Raw genomic sequence first — 21,627 nt, forward strand, 5'->3', positions numbered from 1 at the left:
ACTGTGGGTTCCATGTGTCTGCCTAGCACATGAATCTGAGAAGCTGCCAAACCCTTAGACTAACACCAAGCCCATCTTTGCACGCCTGCATCCAGTCGTGGTGAACCTATGTATCCAAGTGGGTGGAGACCCTTTGTGCTGTGGACAAAGTCAGCCTAGTTAAGGTTAATGAGAAACTAGGGGAATGGGCCTCTATGAAGCAGATGGAGAGGAGAAACCTTGTAACATGGTTGCCGTTGTGTAGTGAAGGAGTATGGCAGAAACACTCAGACTAAGATGTCATCAAAGAGAACTTCAAATGCAAAAAAGGAACAAATGAAAAATGTGACTCAAAAAACCAAGCACGTAAACAAGCAAACCATCTAGAGAACGCTGGTGGTGAAGGAAATACCTTCCACGGTCATGAGGTCAGTGTGTCGGCGTGGGGAGCTCTGTGTAGTTTTGCGAGATGCTGCCATTAGGAGAAATTGAGTAACTTGGTTTTTTTGTCTTGTTTTGTTTGTTTTTCAAGACAGGGTTTCTCTGTGAAATAGTCCTGGCTATCCTGGAATTCACTCTACAGACCAGACTGGCCTCGAACTCACAGAGGTCTGCCTGTCTCTGCCTCCCAAGTGCTGGGATTAAAGGCGTGCGCCACCACCGCCTGGTGCAACTTAGATTTTACAACTCCATGTGAATCTACACATATCTTGAGGGGTTTACTGACAGTGTATCAAGGAGGGAAAGAGCCCTTACGTGTAGCAACCTAGGAAAATGGATTCAGTAACCTGAGCGCAGATGGTGACGACAGGCAGTAAACACACGCTCCATGGGGAACGGAGCCTCGGGGTAGCAGAGGCAGAGATTTAGGGTCACCTGTCTGTCTGTTTGGACACGGATGTCAACATCCTTCCTACAGACTTTTATGGACTATCTGCTGGGAGTGGATGCTGGACCCAAGCCCTGTTCCCCCAGTGGGAGGTGGCTAAGTACGAAGTGATTCTGGGCTGGGAGGTAGGCATACCCACCCAGCTCCGTGAAATCATGGGGGAGTTCTCTTCCTGTCTCTATACTCCAAAGTTTGGTACAATTACATTGTTGTTTATCAAGGAAAAGGTTAGATATTGAGGAAGGAAGCCACCTGGCCATTCTCAGAGAACTGGTCCTGTGCACGAGGGCCTGGAAAGCCTCTTGGCAGCTGCTCGGGGCTGGAGGGCCTGACCTGCCAGGCTGTGGGAGAACTCGTGACTGCTGCGCCGCTGGGCTCTGCCCTGACTTCCCCTGACAGGGCCTGTTCCAGCTTGTACTCCCATCAGGCCCTAGACCAGGGAGCACCAGTGAGGCTGTGGCAGTCAGGAGACGGTGCTGGTCCCACAGCAGGGCTGTCGCCCTGCAGGATGGTCTGTGCCCTACCCCGCGCGTCTGCAGTGCCCTGCTCTCCATAAGCGGCAGCGAGGGAGGCCCACCTGAGGCTTTGAAGGTACTTCCTCCAAGCAGCCCTCACTTTCCACAGCCTGTGGCGTGCTGGCGAACATGTAGGCGGGGAGTTTCCATCTTTGAAGTACCTCTTGTTTACACCGGAGGGTTTTGTCAGCTTGCTGGTCCTTTATCTGCCTTCAGAAGTGAGAGCCATCCTCCCTGGTCTTGTCTGAGTGGGAGTCCAGAAAGAATGAAGACCCTTGGGTCATTGAGATGGCTAATTGCACCAAGCCTGACTACCCAAGTTCTATTCCCAGGAAATACATGGTGGAAGGAGAGAACCAGTTTTCAAAAGCTGTCCTCTGACCTCCACACACACCCTGGGCATGGGTATATGCCATATGTTCCACCCAAGAAATAAAAAATAACATTGTAGGTATTGTTTTATTTTTGAAATTAAAATATAATTGCATCATTTCCTCCCTCCTCTTGTTTTCCTCCAGCCCCTCCTATGTAATCCTTCCCCCTTTGCTGTCTCTCAAATCCATGACCTCTTTCTTTAAAAACATGTTTCCAGATAGAATGCAAGCACATCGGGACTTTCTGCAAACCATAATCTCCTAAAACGCAACCACTGTTGTGTCTCTGCTGCAGGTTTTATTTAGGATTATAGTTTAGTTTGGGACACTATTCTAAAATATGAATCCAGATATCCAGAACGTCACACTGACTCTGTATCCTTTGGGGACTTATTTAGGATACAGTATTACCAGGTTTGGTGGTGAGTACCTGCAACCCCAGTACTAAAGAGGCTGAGGCAGTGGGCTGCATAGCAGACCGACGATACCAGGGAAGGAAGAAGGAAGGGATGGTTAGGGCTTGTCGGGCACACCCAGGTTGAAGCATCCCTCCCTTTGTCTCAGATGCCAAGACCTTGCCGAAGGTCAGGAGGCAGCTAAGGAAGATGGCAGACAGCCACAACCGTGGCTGCTAACTCCCAGCTCAGGCCGACATGATCTGGTTACAGGAGTGAAGGAGAGAACCTCTCCGAAAACCGTGGCAACAAAGCCAAGGGCGACCCCTGCTGTTCTCGCAGGGTCTGGGTTCCTGGGCTCTGGAGGCCTGTGCTGTCCCTGGGTGGCCTGGCACTCCAGCCTTGGCAGCTGTGCAGTGTTTGTTGTGGGCAGTTACCATGCCACTCTCTGGTATCTCAGCGAGAGAGGCCCAGGGACAGGTGTGGCTGAGCACAGAGATTCCCAGTCTGGCCTGGCCTCCCAGACGCGCCTTCTCCTCTTACCCTGAGGGGACAGATCCTCAAGACTTCTGTCCTATCGCATACTCTCTAATTCTTGGCACCTTTTCCATGTGAACAGTCTGGTTAGGATGGCCGTGTCCCCGAAGGAACTTAGACTCAGTAGGGGTTACCTTCGCCTCCCTGAGACACAAGCCGCTTTCTTGTCCCCCAGAGGCCACTAAGCTGAGAGACCAGGGAATTCATTCCCGCTTCTGCCTGCGTGGGTGACCGTTGTAGGCCAGAGGGTGTTGAGAGCGGTTTGGTAGTACTGTCTATTACCTCTTCCCAGGTCTGCATAGTCATGGCTCATTCACAGCTGGAAACAGTCACCATGGAAACATTGACACCATGAAAATGGGCTCCTGTGTCAAAACAGGGGCAGCACTCTACAGGAAACAGTACATGCCTATCCCAGGGGGTCGTCTGTGCTGGGTTGATAGGACCCCCGCGGAACTTGCTTGCATGAGGTGGGCAGCCGAGTTCCTCACTTAGAAGAAGGAGGCAGAGTCTGGTGAACAGCTCTCAAGAGCTCTGTTTAGACGGCTGCTCTTCCTGGGTTCAATTCCCAGCCTCTACAAGGTGACTCACAACCATTTGTAATGAGATTTGGTGCCCCCTTCTGGCCTGCAGGCATATATGTAAGCCAAACAGTATACATAATAAATCTTTAAAAAGAAAAGAGAGGTCTCATTAGAGCTCATCTCATATTGCAGTGTATTTCCCCACTCTGGTCAGGAGCACTGTATTTCCCAGGTCAGAGTCAGAGCCTCATTTTGTCACTGGAGACACAGATAAGCAGTCAGAGCCTGCATCCCTCCCAGAGCCTGCATCCCTCCCCAGAGCCTGCATCCCCCCAAAGAGCACGCATCCCCCCAGAGCCTGCATCCCCCCAGAGCCTGCATCCCCCCAGAGCCTGCATCCCCCCAGAGCCTGTGTCCCCCCTCAGAGTCTGTATCCTCCCCCCAGAGCCTGAGTCCCCTCAGAGCCTGCATCCCCCCCAGAGCTTGTGTCTTTCCCCCCCCAGAGCCTGTATCCTCCCCCGCAGGGCCTGCATCCCTCCCCAGAGCCCGCATCCCCTCCAGAGCCTGCATCCGTCCCCAGAGCCTGCATCCCCCCAGAGCCCGCATCTCCCCCAGAGCCTGTGTCCCTCCCCAGAGCCCGCATCCCCCCAGAGCCTGCATCCCTCCCCAGAGCCTGCATCCTTCCCCAGAGCCCGCATCCCCCCAGAGCCTGCATCCCCCCAGAGCCTGTGCCCCCCCCCCCCAGAGCCTGAGTCCCCTCAGAGCCTGCATCCCCCCAGAGCTTGTATCCTCCCCCAGAGCCTGAGTCCCCTAGGAGCCTGCATTTCCTCAGCACTCCTTCAGATGTTGCTGGCCAGGCACTTTAACCCCCAGCCCCAGGCGAAGCCCTCTGTTGTCCTATGTCCCAGGCTCCTGCTGAGAGCAGTGCAGATCAGAGAGAGGACATTTCCCTGGGACCACAGAAGCTCAGAGCCAGGACTTGTGTCGTAATCTTGTGCCAGAAGGCCTGGGCCCCTTTATCTCCACCTTTGTCTACCCCTGCCTCTTGCCCCAGCCTCTGTTGTTGCCGATTATATTTGTATTGATTGTCCCTAAAAAAGACTTCAAGATACTTGAGGACCCAGGCCTTCCCTGTCCTATAGCCAGAGGCCTGGGCCTAGGCAAGATAAGGATTGCTAAATAAGAGAGACAACTCAACCTGGGGAATGCTGGCTCTCAGGCTAGTCGAAGGACTTGGGCCAGCCATTCCCAGCTCAGCCTTCAGCTGTTCCTTCTGGCTTGAGTCTCCGCCATTTATAGATGGGCATAGGGAAGGGAACAGAAAATACAAACTTAGCTCTTGGCCTAACACCCAGCATAGGACAATGCTTGTACGTAGCGAGTGTCAGTGAAAATGGCCTTGGTGATCTATTGTAGATCACTAAGGTTCCCAGCTGACCACAAAACAACACTGGGGCTTGACAGTGGACAGAGTTATTGACAAGGGACACTCGACCTCTTCCGTTGCTGGCTGTCGCTTATGATCTTCTCCGCTAAACTGAGTTGTTAGCCACTGCACGCACAGACATGCACAATCATGTGTCTCCCCGGGTGCCCGTGAACCCATACGGTATACAAGCAGACATTTAGGCATGTGCTTGTGTAAGTGCAGACTTGCACATGATGCTCACATGCCCACACCCATGTACAAACAGCTGCTGGTTGTGACTGGCTCTGCTGCGTCTGTTTTAAGTAGCTGCGTTTCTTCTTTAATTTCTCTTTCCTGAAAAGCAGGTGTCAAGAGGATACAGCCTGCCTTCTGCCTTCCTTCTGGATAGGATCTCACTATGTAATCCTGACTGGCTTCTAGCTCTCTGTTCTCCGACCTCAGTCTCCCCAGCACTGTATATAGATGTAAGCCACCACACCTGGCTCTAGTTGGTGTGTTGTGTTGTTGTTGTTCGAGACAAGGTCTCAGGTAACAGTCCTGACTGTCCTGAAACTCACTTTGTACATCAAGCTGGCATTAAACTCACAGAGATCCACCTACCTCTGCCTCCCGAGTGCTGGGTCTCAAGGCGTATACCACTATGCCCTACTTGATTCTCTCCTTTTTTTGGAGAAAGGGTCTCATGTAGCCCAGGCTGGCCTTGAAATTCTGACCTTCCCGTCTCCACTTCCCAACCCAGTACAGTGGCAGCCATGTTGAGGGGATCCGAGACCCAGTTCTGGTGCCCCTGTGGTGTGTGCCCCAGCTTCCACGCAATAGTGTGTGTTGTCTGTATGCATTTCCATGAATCCAGAGAGACACGCAGATGAGACTCACCTGCAGAAATATCTGATGCCACACAGAGCAGGAAGTCGTGTGTGACACATGGCTCTCAGCACGCAGCCTTGGCAGGCAAGCAGGAGCATGGGGGAGCAGGCTTGCTGGGCACAGGAGCAGGAACATGCCAGCAGCAGGTCCCCAGAGAAGTACAGGGCTCATCCACTTCCTGGGGTTGTGCCCCAGAGGGAGGCGCTCAGCTCAGGCTGCTTAAATCCCACCCTTCCTATACAGCCTGACAGGATACTCCATCGAGTATCCTGTCCTATTTACAATGTGCTAGGTTTGGGGGCTGGGAACATGAGGCCAAGCTCACAGAGACTCATGAACAACACAGGTATGCCAGGCTCTGAGAGGGGAGTGGTCACAACGACTGGGTATCTGGAATGGCCCTGGAGGAGGAAGTAGCAGAATGGGTCTAGGGAGGATGTGTGGCAAAGTAACTGGAGGGTGAAGATCACATGGTGGGTCTGGGTGGGGCAAGGCATTGGGGGAGGGGTACCGTCTTGACCTGAGAGGGGCTTCACATTCCACCTGCTGCCCTCCAGCAGGTCACAGTGCAGCCTTCACCATCTGCCCTCTCCTAGCTCGCGCTCCTGCTGGGCCTGGGCCCACTGCTCTCCTTCTCTGTCTCCCCTGCGGCCCTGAGGGCCTAAGCTCAGCCATGCTATGCTTCTGTCTATGACTTCTACCTCCCACTAACCCCTACCCTGAATCCAGGAAACTTCTACTGTCCCCTTACCCGCCACAGAGTCCTCTGAGATTTAAACAGAAAGGAAGTATGCATGTGTAACCACCTGCCCCTTGGCCACGTATCTAGTGATTAGAAGTGGAGGGAAACAGACAGTTCACAGTGAAGAATGCCAGAAGAGACGCTTGGGCCGTGTGGTGACGGGCAGCGTCCCATACTCGAGATGAGTGGAAGAGGGGGACACTGACATGTGGCAGTGTCCCCCCCCCATAATGCATGGTTTTGGTCCAACACGCATCTAGAACATGTACCCACACACTCGCAGTGGGCCTGACCTTCAGCATGTATGTAGGGTAGCAATTGAGATTAACGTGCCCTCCTCCGTGTAGGCATCTGCTTCTGACCTTCTAGACCAGTGGTTCTCAACCTGTGGGTCGCAACCCCTCTGAAGTCGAAGGACCCTTTCACGAGAGTCGCCTAAGACCCTCAGAAATATCAGTCAGATATTTACATTACACATTGCAATAGTAGCAAAGAAGATAATTTTATGGTTGGGGGTCACCACACTATAGGGAAGTGCATTAAGGGGTTGTAGCAGTAGGAAGCTTGAGAACCACTGTTCTAGACAGTTCCCTCAGTCTTTTCGTTTGTTTTTCAAGACAGGGTTTCTCTGTGTAATAGCCCTGGCTGACCTGGAACTCACTCTGTCGACCAGGCTGGCCTCAAACTCACAGAGATCCGCGTGCCTCTGCCTCCTGAGCACTGGGATTAAAGGTGTGCGCCACCACTGCCCGGCTCCTCAGTCCTTTTCTATACCTCATACCATAGCTAAGACCCCTTGAGTAGGGGCGGCTCCTATGGGTCCCAGGCCATACTGCAGCCTCTGGCCAGGACTCAGGGAGCCAATCTTACTTAATCTATTTCTGTTCTCTCACCCACCTGCCTCATCTATGCCCTCAGCCCTTCCCCTACCCGAGCCCCCTTGAGCCCACCGCCACCCATTTCACTGTCTCTGCGCTGTCACTGTCTCGGATTCAAGTCCCTTCCCTCTGCTCCCTGGCTCCTGAAGGTGCCGTGCATATGGATGAGTAAAATTGTCCATAAAAACATGCTGAGGATGGGAAGACGACTCCGCAGTTAAAAACACTCGCCTCATAAGCCTGATGACCCCAACATTGACATAAAAAGGTGGCATGCTCCTGTTTGTAATCCCAGCATTCCTATGGCGAGATGGGAGCTGGAGACAGGAGGATCAGCCTGAAGCTTGGGAAACAGCTAGCCTGGGGTGTGCGGAGCAGAACCAAGAGAGACCTTGAGTTAGAACAAGGTGAAAGGGAAGGAGGGTAGAAGGAAGGGAGGGAGGGAGGGAGGGAGGGAGGGAGGGAGGGAGGGAGGGAGGAAGGAAGGAAGGAAGGAAGGAAGGAAGGAAGGAAGGAAGGAAGGAAGGATGCAACCTGGGTGTGGGACTGAGCGGGGCAAGCGAGACAGTGGACAGCAGAGACAGTAGCTTTGTCATGCTGAACCTTGAGTGGCCTGCTGCCTGCCCCCTTCCCAACCCTCTCTGCCAAGTCTTCTGCACAGTCATTGATTCGTGAGGCCAAAGTGCATGCCGAAGGAAAGCATGGGTCCCGGCAGGACTGGCCGTTTCCACCTTGTCTAGAGCATTCAGACCTGGTTTTCTTAACCACTCATTCCCCACGCACCCAGGGTCCTTTTGCTGCCTAACAGGGATGACTTCATGGGCTTGATGCAGCACACATGAAAGAAAAAAGTGTCTGGCAGCACAGGAGTGGAAACACCGCTTTTCCAGAGAGTTAAAGAAACAAATGTTAGGAGTCGGCAGAGCATAAAGCGCTAGTGTGAGGTGTGAGGCAGAAGGGAGATGACGGGCACACTGGAGAGTCAGACCTCCTCGGCCCACCCCCAGTACAACCCCCCCAGGCCTCCCCACGTGGCCTGTCCCCATTTCCCCAGATTCTATCCCAGGCTTCCCCTGTAGTCTATGCCAAGACCCCTGGGTCCCCCCAGATCCCACTTCAGGCCTCCTCTGTGGTTCGCTTCTACATTCTACCCCAGACCTACAGGGGTGCAGGAACTCCGGGGTCCCCACTGTACCTTCTCACACGAAAGTCTCCCCCCTGGCCCCGGACAGGGGACAAGCAAAGGATTGGAGGTGCAATGGGGCTGGTTCGAGGTTTGGGGATATGAGTGTCGGATCTACCCTGGAGAAGGAGGCTACCACGGAACCTGGTGGGACAGACCAGAAGGATCTGCTTACAAGGGAAGCTTTCCCTAGTGAGATCAGAGCAGCGCCTGCCTGTGTGGCCCGGTGCCCAGCAGCGCTCACTGGGGTGCTGCTCTTTGATGATGGACTTGAAGAATCGTTACACCAGTAGGTGCTGCCACAGCGCTGGCGTTGTCACCCTTAGGATGCCAGAGGCGTGGGATGGGGACCAAGAAAGTTCCCAAGAGAGGGGTAACCTGGACAGAGGGTTCTGTGAAAATAAATGTGGAAAATACTGGCTGTTCTAGTCACTGTCACTAGGATAAGGGTCTCCAAGCAAGTAGCAGGCGAAGTGATGGGCAAGACCGGCTGTGTTGTTGTCCTGTCCTCCCTATCCATCCCATCCTGCCAAGGAACTTGTCCACTGCCTTCTTCTGCTGCCCCAGCTCTGGCAAACGTGAGTCACGGGGAGGGAACGGCAGTGCTGTTCTAGCAGCAGCCAGTCTCCCCCAGCTGAGTGCCCGTCACAAGGCGCCAACAGGGGAAGGCTGCACATAGCACCTATTCATCTCTAGGCCCGGCACACCTTGACATCAGCATTTCCGCACAGCCAGGAAAGAGGCCAGTGTGACACCGTAGTATTTCAGTATACTGCTGCCCCACAGTTTATATTCCGGGCTGCCGTGGAAAAACATGTGGGTGGGCTCCAGGCTTTCATCTCATCTCATTACGCAGATCATGTACATTAAAACATACCTCAAAAGAAAAAGAAGTCTAAAAACACCGTGCTGTCGTGAGCAGAGTCGGGCATGTTGCGTCGTGCACACGCGCAGGTGCGTGGACACAATGTAAATCAGTTGGTCTTAGGTGCATGGATGGTCTGTGCCGGTACCAGCACCACACTGCACAACCGCTGTTCCTTTGTGCTAGCTTTGAGGTTGGTAGGCACGAGTCTTCCTGCTTCGTTCTTTTCCCCAGTTTTGCATCGGTTTGGGGCCTTTGCAATTTTGTGTGAATTTTAGAATCAAGCTGACAGTTTCTGTGAGTTCATCTGGGATTGCGTTGAATCTGTAGTTTAAGCTGGGGGCTGTCTTGGACTACGTTGCTGTCACAAAACACCCAAGACTGAGCAGTTTATAAAGGAGAGAAATAAGTCTCCTCAGTTCAGGTAAATTCAAGATCAGTGCTGCCAGAGTCAGTGGCTCCTGAGGCTTGTACTCCTCTTTCAAGATGGCGCCCCTCCCTGTGTCCTCAGGGGGAGGGGCAGAAGGGGAAAAGGGTCTGGGTGTCCCTCCCTGTGTCCTCGGGGGGAGGGGCAGAAGAGAAGGGTCTGGGTGTCCCTCCCTGTGTCCTCAGGGGGAGGGGCAGAAGAGGAGAAGGGTCTGGGTGTCCTCTCTGTGTCCTCAGGGGGAGGGGCAGAAGAGAAGGGTCTGGGTACTTTCTTGTAGTCTTTTTATAAAGTCACTAACAGAACCCCGAAAGCCCCGCCCTTTAATGCTATCACATTGGCTAGTGGGTTTCCACCCATGAACGTGAGGACATTTGGGCCATGGTGAGGAACACTACGGTATTAAATCTTCCTAACCATGAACGTGTTCTCCTGTTCATTTGGGTCTTCTTTGACTTATTTTAACAATATTCTGTGCATTTCACAATGTAAGCTCTGCACTTCTGAGGTTAAACTTGTTGCTATTTTGTTACTTTTAAATTTTCCGTGTGTGCATGTGTAGTATGTGGTTGTGCATGCTCATTCCTGTGCATGCAAAGCCAGAGGCCGGAGAAGGACATCAGGCCTCCTGCGCCATCGCTCTCCTCATCCCTCTGAGACAAGGTCTCTCACTGAACCTGGAGCTATGTCCCATTGCGTCTCCCGCTCCACCCCCACAGCGCTGAGGTTACAGGTGCGCACACACCGTACAGTCAGCTTTTAATGTAGGTGCTAGGGATTTAGGTTCTCTTACTCACTGAGCTATCTCTCTGGCTGCCGTTTTATTATTTTTGATGCGGTTATGAATGGAATTGGATCTCTGTTGGACGTATTTCTTTTTTAGAAGAGACAGGATAAGTTTTAAGTCCATCTATGGGTTTGGGGGGCACGTGTGTGCTATCGTCACAGTGTGCGTGTGGCAGCCAGAGGACAACTTGCAGGAATGGGTTCTCCTCTTTTGTCCTGAGTCCTTAGGGATCAAACTCTGGTTGTCAGACTTTGTGACATCTTCCTCATGGCTAAGGTGCCCATAGTGTAGCAGATTAGTGACACAGGTCCCTGCCCTTCCTACACTTGGGACTGCTTCCTCTCTGTGTGCCTGCCATGTATATATAGGAGGGGATTTCTGTGAGACAAGCCAATCCTCCCTGGTGGAGTAAGTGGACAGAAACCGGAAGTGATCCGAGGATCCTCCTTCCTCCATGGGGGAAGAATTAGGGGAAGTAAATCGGCCTTGTCCCAAGACTTCGTCCGATGTGAGTCATGGTCAGTGACAAGTAAGAGGTGAGCCCGTCCTCAAGGGCCTCCTAGATTCATGGGGAGAGGACATGGAATGGCCCCACTTGACCTGCGAACAGATCGCTGCCTCAAGGACAGTTTGCCTGGTGATGTGGGATCCAAGAGCATCCCCTTCATTTGTGTTTGTGGACGAGATGAGATTGTCTCCTTGGGGGAAGGGCAGGCTCTCCAGCAGGCAGCGGGAAGGTCTGCAGAAGCCTACAGGCAGGGTGGGCACAGTGTGCCTGCAGGCCTCTGGCAACCTTGCCGTTGTCCATTTTAATGGGTCAAGACTTTTCATGAATTGAAAGTTTGCAAACTGGACATACTGGATCACACCTGTAATCCCAGCTCCCAACAGCCAGCCTGTGCTACCAAACGAGACCTTGTCTCAAGAAAGAAATTAAGCCGGGCGATGGTGGCGCACGCCTTTAATCACAGCACTCGGGAGGCAGAGGCAGGCCGATCTCTGTGAGTTCGAGACCAGCCTGGTCTACAGAGCTAGTTCCAGGACAGGCTCCAAAGCCACAGAGAAACCCTGTCTCGAAAAAGAAAGAAAGAAAGAAAGAAAGAAAGAAAGAAAGAAAGAAAGAAAGAAAGAAAGAAAGAAAGAAAGAAAGAAAGAAACTAGTCATTTAGTTTAAAAGGTTTGCTCATGTGAAGAGCCCTCCCTGGATTACATTGCTCTGTTTTATTCTCATTGGGTGTTGGCTTTCTTTGCATCCGCGGGCACAGGCACATTTACGTGTGAGCACATAGAAGTCACTGTCACGTGGAGTCTTTTTAACCACCAGGAGGAAGTTGGAGGCTATCAGATTAACATGGTGCCAGGCCTGAAATGTGTCAGCCGGTTCTGGGGTTGAGGAGGGGAGCCGACATCCTGCCTCTTCCTGGGGTGTTAGTGCCTCTCTGCCCTGCCTTCCAGCTGCAGCATCAGGTCCCTCTGACACCACATACAGAGCTGGGGACAGACACTCACAGTGGGCCCTTGCTAACTGGTACTACTGTGTGTGGCCCACTTAGACACCCACTGTGTGTTCTAAGGAGGAAAATGTGGTCTTATGATTTTCTGGGGTGAAACTGGAATAGAGACAGTACGTTAGGTGTGTGGCACACACCTTTAATCTCAGCAGCTGAGGAGCAGAAGGGACAAATAGCTTGGAGTAATGGTCGCTGTCTGTAATCCCAACCTGAACCAGGAGGTCAGGAGTTCCAGGCTAGCCTGTCTCAAAAACAAAAACCAAACTGAAAAGCTACGTCAGCTAATTTCATCTCCAGGTGGGTGGTCCTAGCTGTGCCGCTGTGGCCCTGGGGTTAGATGCATAGGTGCCACTCAGAGAGGAGATTGTTGCAACCAGTGTCTGCAAAACACAGAGTAGGCATGAGTAAGAAAGGGAACCAGGAATGGGCTGCAGAGAGAGCAGAGGAGGAGTGGGAAGAGCAGGGAAGTTGAAGGCGGCTCCCACCTGCACTTGGAAGGTGGAAGCAGAGGGATAGCCACACAGTCAAATAAATAAATCAATAGGGAGCAGAAAAGCCCCGCTTTCACGAGAAGTACCACCATGGGACACGTCCTGGGACTCATTGGCTCTTGGGAAGGCCCTGGGGTAACCTCCACCTCCACCTCAAAGGGAATTCAGGTATCTCAAGACCAACCTGGGGAGATCACAGGGGTCCGGAGGTGGGAGCTTGATCTCAAACTGGACATGTATTCCTGACCTCTGGCTCCTGGCCTCTCCCAGTCTTGCCCCCGAGTACTGGGTGTCTGAGTCACTAGGTTGGCACTCAGAGCATCTGTGCTAACCATCACTCCTCCAGTCTGAACCTAGCAGGGTCAGAAGTGGCCCCTGTCAGCTCCTTGGCAGTGTCTGTGAAGGCCAGAAGACAATAAGCCTTCCTCTTTAGAAACGCTTCCTGCGCTTTTAGACAGATAAGTCTACAACGGTTCACACAAACATGGCCGTCTTTCCGGACCTGGTTCTGTAGTGACAGCAGTGGCTGCAGCTTAGGAGGACATAGCTCCCTGAGGCTGCCTTCTAAGAGATGAGCCCTGCCCTGAGGTCACCTTGTCTGCTTCCTCACTCATCCTGAGTGGAATGAGAGGCTGGGGGGGGGGGGTAGCGCTGACCATCCTCTGCTGGGGCAGTGGTGGCCACGCTGCTGGGTCCTAGGCTGAAGAAGGAAGAGCCGTGCTTAGGAGACCTAGACGTCCTTCTCTCAACTAGCTGTACGGGTTACTTAGAAGCGTGGACTGGGCATAAACTGTGCTTTTCCTCAGCAGAACTCCTGGTGAGGGCTCTGTGGTGATCTCACAGTGCCTTCTGTGGAACAGTGAGAGGGCAGGCTTGTCACCCTCAAGGACCCTCGCAAAACCTTGTTCCTGCCACCATGAGGCAGTCTTGAGGCAGACACTCAATGCAGAAGCCCAGGGCCTTCTGCATCCAACAGCTCAGAGATTAAAGATGGTGCCTGTGAGTGGCGGTCATTTACCACAAAACAGATGGAACTTCTGTCCCTCTTCCAGCGTGCATCCCACATACCAGCTTCTTGTCTATTCTGTGTGCAGCAGCCGTGGCTGTGACTGCAGAAAGCCCGTGGCAGGTCCGCAGGGGAAGGTAGGGCTGTGTTGACGAGAGAAAGGGGAGAGGAGCCCTGCAGGCTTAGGGAGCTTGTGGTACTGGAGCTCCATCCAGCTTGACTGCTGTGATTGATGGCCTACGTCTCAGTTCTTAGGTGTCTCTTTGATGTGTTTGTCAGTGTGGCTCAGAGCAGGACTTTGTCCTGTCTGCCCTTAAACTGGCCCATTGGCCTCTCTGCCTCTGTGAGGAGCCCCACAGCCACACAGAGCTATAGTTGGCTCTGGACCAGACCTCTGGGGTCCCTGGTGCCATGGCCCTCTCACACTTGAAGGCCCCGGCCCAGCCGAGCTATGAATAGCTACATTGTGCCTCAGCCTGACCTGCCACTGGCCACAGTTCTTCAGGCTGGTGGAATCCAGAGCTGTCTGCCTGCCAGTTCCAGTTGTTTGACTTCATACTTCAAGGCCAAGTCCTTTCAGGAAAGTTTTCTATGCCCCCACCTCCCCTGCTTAGAAAAATAGATGTGCAGTTGACCGGCATTGCAGGTTTTGAATCTGTCATTCTTTCCAGAGCAGCACTCGTTCCGACTGTCTTCCTCCCCCTCTCTTTCTGTCTCTGATGCCCCTCCCACACTGTTCTTGCCTCTTTCTATTTTTCCCCATCTACCAGCAGCAGGAAGATGTGGTGTTTTGGGGGGTTGGGGTACAGAACAAACACTTGGCTTTGTCTGGGGCCTGTGAAGGGAGGCATCCTCCCCACCTATCCATGGGAAAGTACCAAGACCTTGTGGGCTGCGCTGCAGCGGGGTGTCTTTATTGCCTGTGATGTTGTAAGGGCCTCGCTCTGTTAATAACACTTCCACGCATGTATATGTCCACCCCGCCCAATAGTTTGGAGTTAATGCCATGCTGCCCTCTGGATGTAGCCATTTGTCTTTTAGAGATGGGTATAGGAAGGGCATGGTCGGGGAAGGCTTTCTCCAAACCCAGAAACAAGAACTCTGCCAACCCAGAATTCCCAATCAAGGCCTAATTTTGCTGTTGGTAATGGTGAGCAACCCCAACAGCCCAGTTAGGGGACTTGGTTTCCTTGCTTGAAACCTCTGCAGCCCCCACCCCACACTCAGTACCTGATTCTGTGCTGGGATTAAACTTGTGTCCCCAAGGCGGTAGCTTCAGGAGGCCAGGCAGTCGTCTGTCTCCCAGCTGCACAGCGGGCTGGACCCTATGTGAAGAGACATTAGGATCCCATGCCCACCACTGTCACCAGGCTCTGTATCTGAGAGAAGGTATGGCCCTTCCAGAACAGGCGTCTTTTTTGGTAAGGCAAAGAGCAGGTCACACAGCCAGCTAATAGGGGGCAGGGTGCATTCCCAGCCCTAACTGGGCCCAGCAAGGCAAGGGACTGGCTTGAGGTAAGCAGCCTCTGGCCTCCTTGCAGGAAGTAGGCTCCTTGCCCTAGACAGAAAAGGCCTGAGGTCATCAGCTTTTTTCCAAGTTTTTTTTTTTTCCCACCAGCCCCAAACCCAGGAAATCTTGTTTCCACAGCTCCATGTGGGGAGCACAGAGACAGAGTTGTCCTTCCAAGTGGTAGGGGAGGCATTTGCAGAATAGAGGGTACCTAAGTGCCGCTTGGGGGTTCAGATATATCAATATGGCAGTTGGGGTACAAGAGAGGGTTGAAATATTGGCATGCATGACATTTACTGGTGGGACTCTTGGGTGTTTTATGGGAATAATTGAAAATTAAGGCCCAGCCCAGTGCAAGGTGAGGTATCTCTGTAGGTGCTGCGACGCTCTCCCCAGGGGGAGAGACCCAGAGGACATTGCTCCTACTCCAACTGTCCCTCCTACCTGTGCTGCCCTGGGCTCGTCTGGAAGCTCCAGGCTCTAAACAGCACAGGAGGATGTCTGTGGATGGGAATACAGAGGGGAAGGACTTGCTCTAGACACACAGGGGCAACTGGTGCTGTGTGGGTGCCTTTCTGGTTCCTGCCTCAGCCTGCTCTGAGTTTGTCTTGTTCTTTTTTAAAAATATTTATTTGTTTATTATGTATACAATATTCTGTCTGTGTGCATACCTGCTGGCCAGAAGAGGGCACAAGACCCTATTACAGATGGTTGTGAGCCACCATGTGGTTGCTGGGAATTGAACTCAGGACCTTTGGAAGAGCAGGCAATGCTCTTAACCTCTGAGCCATCTCTCCAGCCCCCGCTTGTCTTGTTCTTAGTTTCCTTCCTTCTCTGTCTCTCCCTCCCTTCCCTCCCTTCCTTCCTTCATATGTATGTATGCTTGTGAATGGGCATGCGCAGGCCAGAGGATGCCGAGTGCCTCCCTCCATCACTTCCCACCATGTACCATTGAGACGGGGTCTCTCACTGAGCCCGAAACACCCTGTTTTAGCTGAGCTGACTAGGATCTGCCTGTTGCCACCCTCCAACATTGGAGTGCAGCCATGCCCAGCTTTTTTTTTTTTTACACAGGCCCTAGGATTCAAACTCAGGCTATGCTTGCAAAGCAAGATCTTTTACTCATTGAGCCATCTCAGCAGCCTTCTACTTTCTTTTATTTAAATTAGGAAGAGGTTCCATACATAATTTCTGTATTTACATTATTTCCACCCCTTCCTTCCTCCAATTCCTCCCACGTTCTCCCTTTCCTATTCAGATTCATGACCTCTTTTTTAATGATTATTATTGTTATATACACACACATATTCATAGCCTACTGAGTCACTTAGGGTTGTTCTTCTGTATATGTTCAGGGCTGACCACTTGGGATTAGATAACCCATCAGAGGGCTGGTGGGGGGGGGGGGACAACAACAATGGACTAATCCTCCTTTTCTGAACCATTGATTGCCCATAGCTCTTCATGTAGGGGTGCAGCCTTATGAAATGTCCCTCACCCATGTTGGCATGTCAGCCGGTACTGTCACTATGGAGGTCCTATGTAGGTGACTGTATTGTTGAGATTTCCTGGGTGCAGCTTCGCTGTCATCTCCAGGAAACACTGTCTAGCAGATATTCCGGTCCTCGGGCTCTTACAGGCTTTCTACCCGCCCTTCCGCCGTGTTCCCCGAGTCTCAGGTTTAGGGGTCACATTGAGATGTGTCAGTTGAGTCTGAGCACCCAGTGGTTGTTTCGGCTCTGCATTTTGACCAGTTGTGGCTCTCTGTAACCGTCTCCGTCTGCTGCAAAGGGAAGCTTCTTTGATGAGGGGTGAGAGCTACACTTCCCGGTGGGCAAAAGGATGAGCATTTAGAATAAAGTTAGAAAGCATATAGGTTTAAGAAAATGGCAGTCTAAGAGCTGCCCAGAAATAGATAGTCGGACAGGTTTGCAGTCTTGGTTTCTTCAGGTGCTACCTCTACAAATGACCCGAGACTCCGCACTTTCTCTCTATATAGCTATATATGGCTCCTCTCTTCACCCTGCACCAGCTGCCTCCCGCTTTGACACTGGCGTGAGTTTTGGTCTGCGTCCATGGGGTTTCCGCCAAACACCTAAACCAGCTTTTTCCACTCACCTCTGATTTTGCACTAACAACCCTTCCCACGAGTCTCTGGAGGCAATTAGATTCCAAGGTTTCGCCTCTGAGGAACTTCATTTAGGGACAATTTAAGATAATCACAGGTGCGTGCTTCCCTCCCCCACCAGTGAATACACCCGAGACAAACAGGTTTATATGGGAGAATAAGCAAATTAAATGAGTCAGGAAGTCAAGTGGGCAGGGAGCGGAAACAAGCCCTGTGGGATCTTAACCCCCAGCAGAAAACCTCAGAGGCTAGTGTGCTCAGGACCTGACAGACACGACAGAGCAGGCCCCGAGTAAATGAGAGATTGCTGTGCTCATTCCTCACCCAGGAATAGCTGGAATGGGAGATGCACCGGGGCCTGCTCCCCATTGATCACCCCCATAGCACCCTAAAGAAAACATCCCATTCCCCTTGTTCCCTCCAACCCCCAACAAGCCCTGCACATCCTCATATCCCAGCATAGCTGATCCTAACACACCAAACTGGAAGTTAACGAGCTGCAAATATAAGCGGAAGCTAATCACGGCGGCCTTCTCCAAACTCAGAAAAAAACTCAGCCGAGAATCTCAAGCCTAAGTTGCCACCAAACCTATTTGCAGTTCTCCTTTTCTCCAGCATCCTCTGTGGGACACCGAGTCCTGCTGCTGTCATCCACTCACGGTGGCGAGCCGCGGGCCAGGGGAGGAGGTCCCACCAAGGTTCCTTTGGACTGGCCGATGGCTTCCTAGGCACAGTGGGATGGAAGGCAGGGCTTGGAGGGTCAAAGCTGCATCGAGTAAACCCTCCTTGGAGCAGCTCAGCCTCCTGGTCATGGAGGAAAACTGGAGAAAACAAGATTCTGTCCAGGAGCCGTCCAGGCAGCCCGCCAGGAGCCCAGGCAGCTTGGACAGGGTCCCCATGGACACAATTGGCCCAGTGTGGGGCACAGCACCTCAGGCAGGCTGGCTTCCCGGTGCGAGCTGAATGGCCCCTCACCCTACCACTCGGCTGATTTACGAGCTGGCTTTTCTGGCTTGTGATTTAAGGAGGTGCTTTAGTTAGCTTTTCGGGGAGCCCGGTACAGGAGGTGTTAGGTAAATCTGGGCAGGATGCTGGCCTCCTACCTGGTCCCTCTGGGGTTGCTTCGGTTTTCTCATGTGTACAGAGGCATGAAGGTAACCTGCAGTGCTCGACACACGGGAGAGGGACTAGGGAAGGGCTAGAGGGCACCCTTCCTCACCAGACACTCACCTGGGGTGCCAGAGAGACTCGTGTGCCTGAGGCCTGGCTCAGACCTCTCAGGCACAGTCTTCCTCAACAGTATCTGCCCTCTCTTGGCCTCAGTTTCCTCACTTGGAAACCAGGGGGCTACACCATCGAGATTCTGTGAGGTTTGGGGGCTTACTAGAGTATCCCTCTGGCTATTTCCAGCATCAGGGTGATGCTGAGACTCTTGTCCCCCTCTGCTGGCTCTTTGACCAGAAGCCTCTAAAGCAATGGTTCTCAACCTGTGGGTTACGACCCCTTGGGGGGTCACATATCCCCTTGAGGGTCACATATTGGATATTTGCATTCTGGTTCTTAACAGCAAAATTATAGTTATGAAGCAGCAACAAAAATAATTTTATGTTTGGGATCACCACATGAGGAGCTGCATTAAAGGGGTGCTCTAGAGCGTCTTTCCTTGCTTCTCTTTGGTGTGTGACTTGAGGTCTCCTTGAGGTGCTATGATGAGCTGCCATGATGTTGGGCATGCCCCCTCCCTGGGTTGGGACCCCCTGTGACAGCTGCTGCAGCCAGTGGCTGGGTAGAGGGCCCTGTATTCAGGTGGCTTGTGTGGTTGATAGTATGCCCCCCGCCTCAGGGTTGCCTGGCCCAGCCCTGTCTGCAACAACTGGATATGGTCTGCAGAGCGCATGGCATCTGCTCTACCCTGGCAAGCATTTGCCTTCAGGGCCAGCACTAGCTAGTCGTATTCCTCCCACAGTTGTCAAGCCACAGGTTCAGAAGGGGCTGCCGTGGCCCTGGTCGAGACTAAAGAATAAACTTGCTGGGTGTGGTAGCACACACCTCTAAGCTCAGGAGGCAGAGGAAAGCAAATCTCTGTGAGTTTGCGGCCAGCCTGGTGTACGTAGAGAGATCTAGGCCAAGGCTTCGTAGTAAGACCCTGTCTCAAATCATCGCTGTTGTCGTTGTCGTCATCGTTACCATCATCTGGTTCGGGGACAAGTGACATTACAAAACTGTTGTCCTCATGGTGTGCTTTCCCAAGCCACCCCCGTGCCTTCGCAGTGGCCTCGCTGAGACAGTTGTTCATTTCCCAGTCTCTAGAACTCTCGTCTGTAATATTTAACTCTTGCATACTCATCCTGACTCCTCTTCAAAGCTCTGCAGTATCCTACCAAACAGATCCACCACACCGGACTCACTTTGCTGCAGGGGAGTGCCTTCTTTGCTGCGGCCTGCAGTGCGCAGCTGCTCTACGCATCCCTGCAATCCCTTCTCGCGCATTTGTCTTTTAATCCTGCAAGCATTTACCGGGCACTTCCACAGACCAAACTCCATGTTGCTTTAGAATGAACTCTTAGCAGAAATATCTAGGCCTGAGGTAGAACAGTGTTCCTTCTATGGATCTGAATACTAACGTCAGTGTCTTCTCCAGCAGAGATGCCAGTGCATCTGGAGTAAGAGCACCCTGCCCCTTGATAGGGTGAAGTCACAGCAGTCTGCCCTGCTATTCAGTGCTGGCTCAACCTATCACTCAGTGCATCCACAGTTATTCCTATGTCCTTGGCTTCAGAGGGGAGGCTTGCTCAGGGTGGGGTTTGACCCAGGATTTTGGAACACGCTGTATTTCACCAAGTGGCTGCTGTGGCCTGTGTTCCTTCAGGTCCTCTGGGCACCTGGGTTCCCTGTTTCGTGCTTCTCAGTGGAGCAGATGTGACTGAGGCAGAGGCTGGCTTACCAGAAGTCCCTGGAGAGCCACAAGGTCAGAAAGCCAGTTTTCTAAGCTCAGGTCACACTTGCATAGAGCAGGAACTCCCAGGGAGCAGCTGGCTAACTATGGGCACCATGAAGGGAGGGGAGCGCTCACTGGGAGCAGAGAGATCAGGACAGAGATTCCAAGGGGAAGCACCACTCTGCTACCTGGTACCCTGGCAAGTTGTTCTTAGGAATATCATCCCCCCTCCCAGGGTGTCAAGGCCCTGGCAGCCTCACTTTTGCCTACTAACAGGATCCGTGTCTCAGTCGCTGAGCTCTGCTCGTGGCACCAGGTCCTCAAGTGGCAGGATTCAGTGATGCCAGCCAGCTGCCAGACCAGCAAGGATAACCCCTCTCCATGCCCGTGCTCTCCTGGCACCCTATAAAAACTCTGAGTTTAGGGGTGCAGCTTCAGGAAGCCAGCTTGAGAGGGCCGAGTGGCTTTTCCGAGAGGCTCTGAGTGAGTGGACCCTGGCCCCGTGCCCTGGGTGTGGCGGATACAGATCTCTCAGGGACCCAGCTGTTGCGCTCGGCAAGGGGTGGGACCAACTTGTTTAAATCCAAACACACATACCAGGTGCTTACCATGTTTTCTTCAAAACATGAACAGCTGTTAGAGGTTCTTCTGTCCCAGGCCAACTGCCAGCCCCCAACAGTCCTGCCTTTGCCTGCCTTTAGGTGACCGTTGTTCATCGCCTGACAGTCCAGTCCTGGACCCCCATGGGATCTAGACCAGGCTACATAGGTTTCCAAACCAACCTCTCAACCCCAGCTCTGTGACCACAGGCAGGCCACTTACCCTTGGGTTGTCAGCTGTAAGATAGAGGTAGCATCTCCTTCCCTAACTGCCGTAAAGACAAGAGCTGGGTGGGGCAAGTTCTCTCCCTAGGTCCCCGGGACGCACAGGCGTCCATCCTGGGTAGACTTTCCAGTGCCGTCACTTTCACTGATGACTTTGTGAACTTCTCCTTGGCTTGAGGACTCCAGAGGTATGAGTTGCTGCATTTTCTGTCTTAGGAGAAACCTCAAGTTCCTTGTCACCTGTCCCCGGCACCGCTGCAGGAGTGTTTGCAGGGCCTGAGTATCTGTTGCTTGCAAGGGGCTTGCTCAGAGACTGCATTGCACCCTGTGGCCAGCACACAGCTTTGCGATTCTGTTGAGAGCCCCTTAAGGATAATGCTTTCTGCTGAAATATGTGGGCCTCCGGACCTGGCGATAATCCCTCCTGCTGGTCCAGTATGACTTCTCAAAAGGCCTGGAAGCTATCCCTGCCCACTCTGACTGGAGCCAGCTGAGAAACAACAGGAAACAGAGGCACAATTGATCGGCCACCTAGTGTAGCAGGCCTACATCAGCCTTCTGTCAGGGAACAAGCTCCAGCTTCGGGTCCTGCCATCTGCTCTCTTCATCCAGCCTGTCCCCCTAGGCCCAGCACTTGCTGCGGGCACACTGCCCCAGCCACTTTGTCTCCTTACTTCCCACTGTGGCCTCCGAAGGGGCTCGTCTCGGCTCACCTTCATAGCCAGAGAAGGCTCTGAATGTCCATTTGCCCAAGGACTCACGGGTGTTGAAGCCAGCCCTCTGGGAACCCCTGTGTCCCTGTGTGAAGGCTGAGGACAAACGGCAGAACCA

General features: G+C 52.7%; 1 protein-coding gene across 1 annotated transcript in view; it reads left to right on the top strand.

The window, feature by feature from the left end:
• Lhpp (phospholysine phosphohistidine inorganic pyrophosphate phosphatase) overlaps positions 1-21,627 on the top strand; it is an 86,587-nt gene that overhangs the window by 56,886 nt on the left and 8,074 nt on the right. The gene's annotated exons all lie outside the window — the stretch shown is intronic.

Source organism: Microtus pennsylvanicus, chromosome 5 (genome assembly GCF_037038515.1).
Source record: "Microtus pennsylvanicus isolate mMicPen1 chromosome 5, mMicPen1.hap1, whole genome shotgun sequence".
Taxonomy (NCBI): Eukaryota; Metazoa; Chordata; class Mammalia; order Rodentia; family Cricetidae; genus Microtus; species Microtus pennsylvanicus.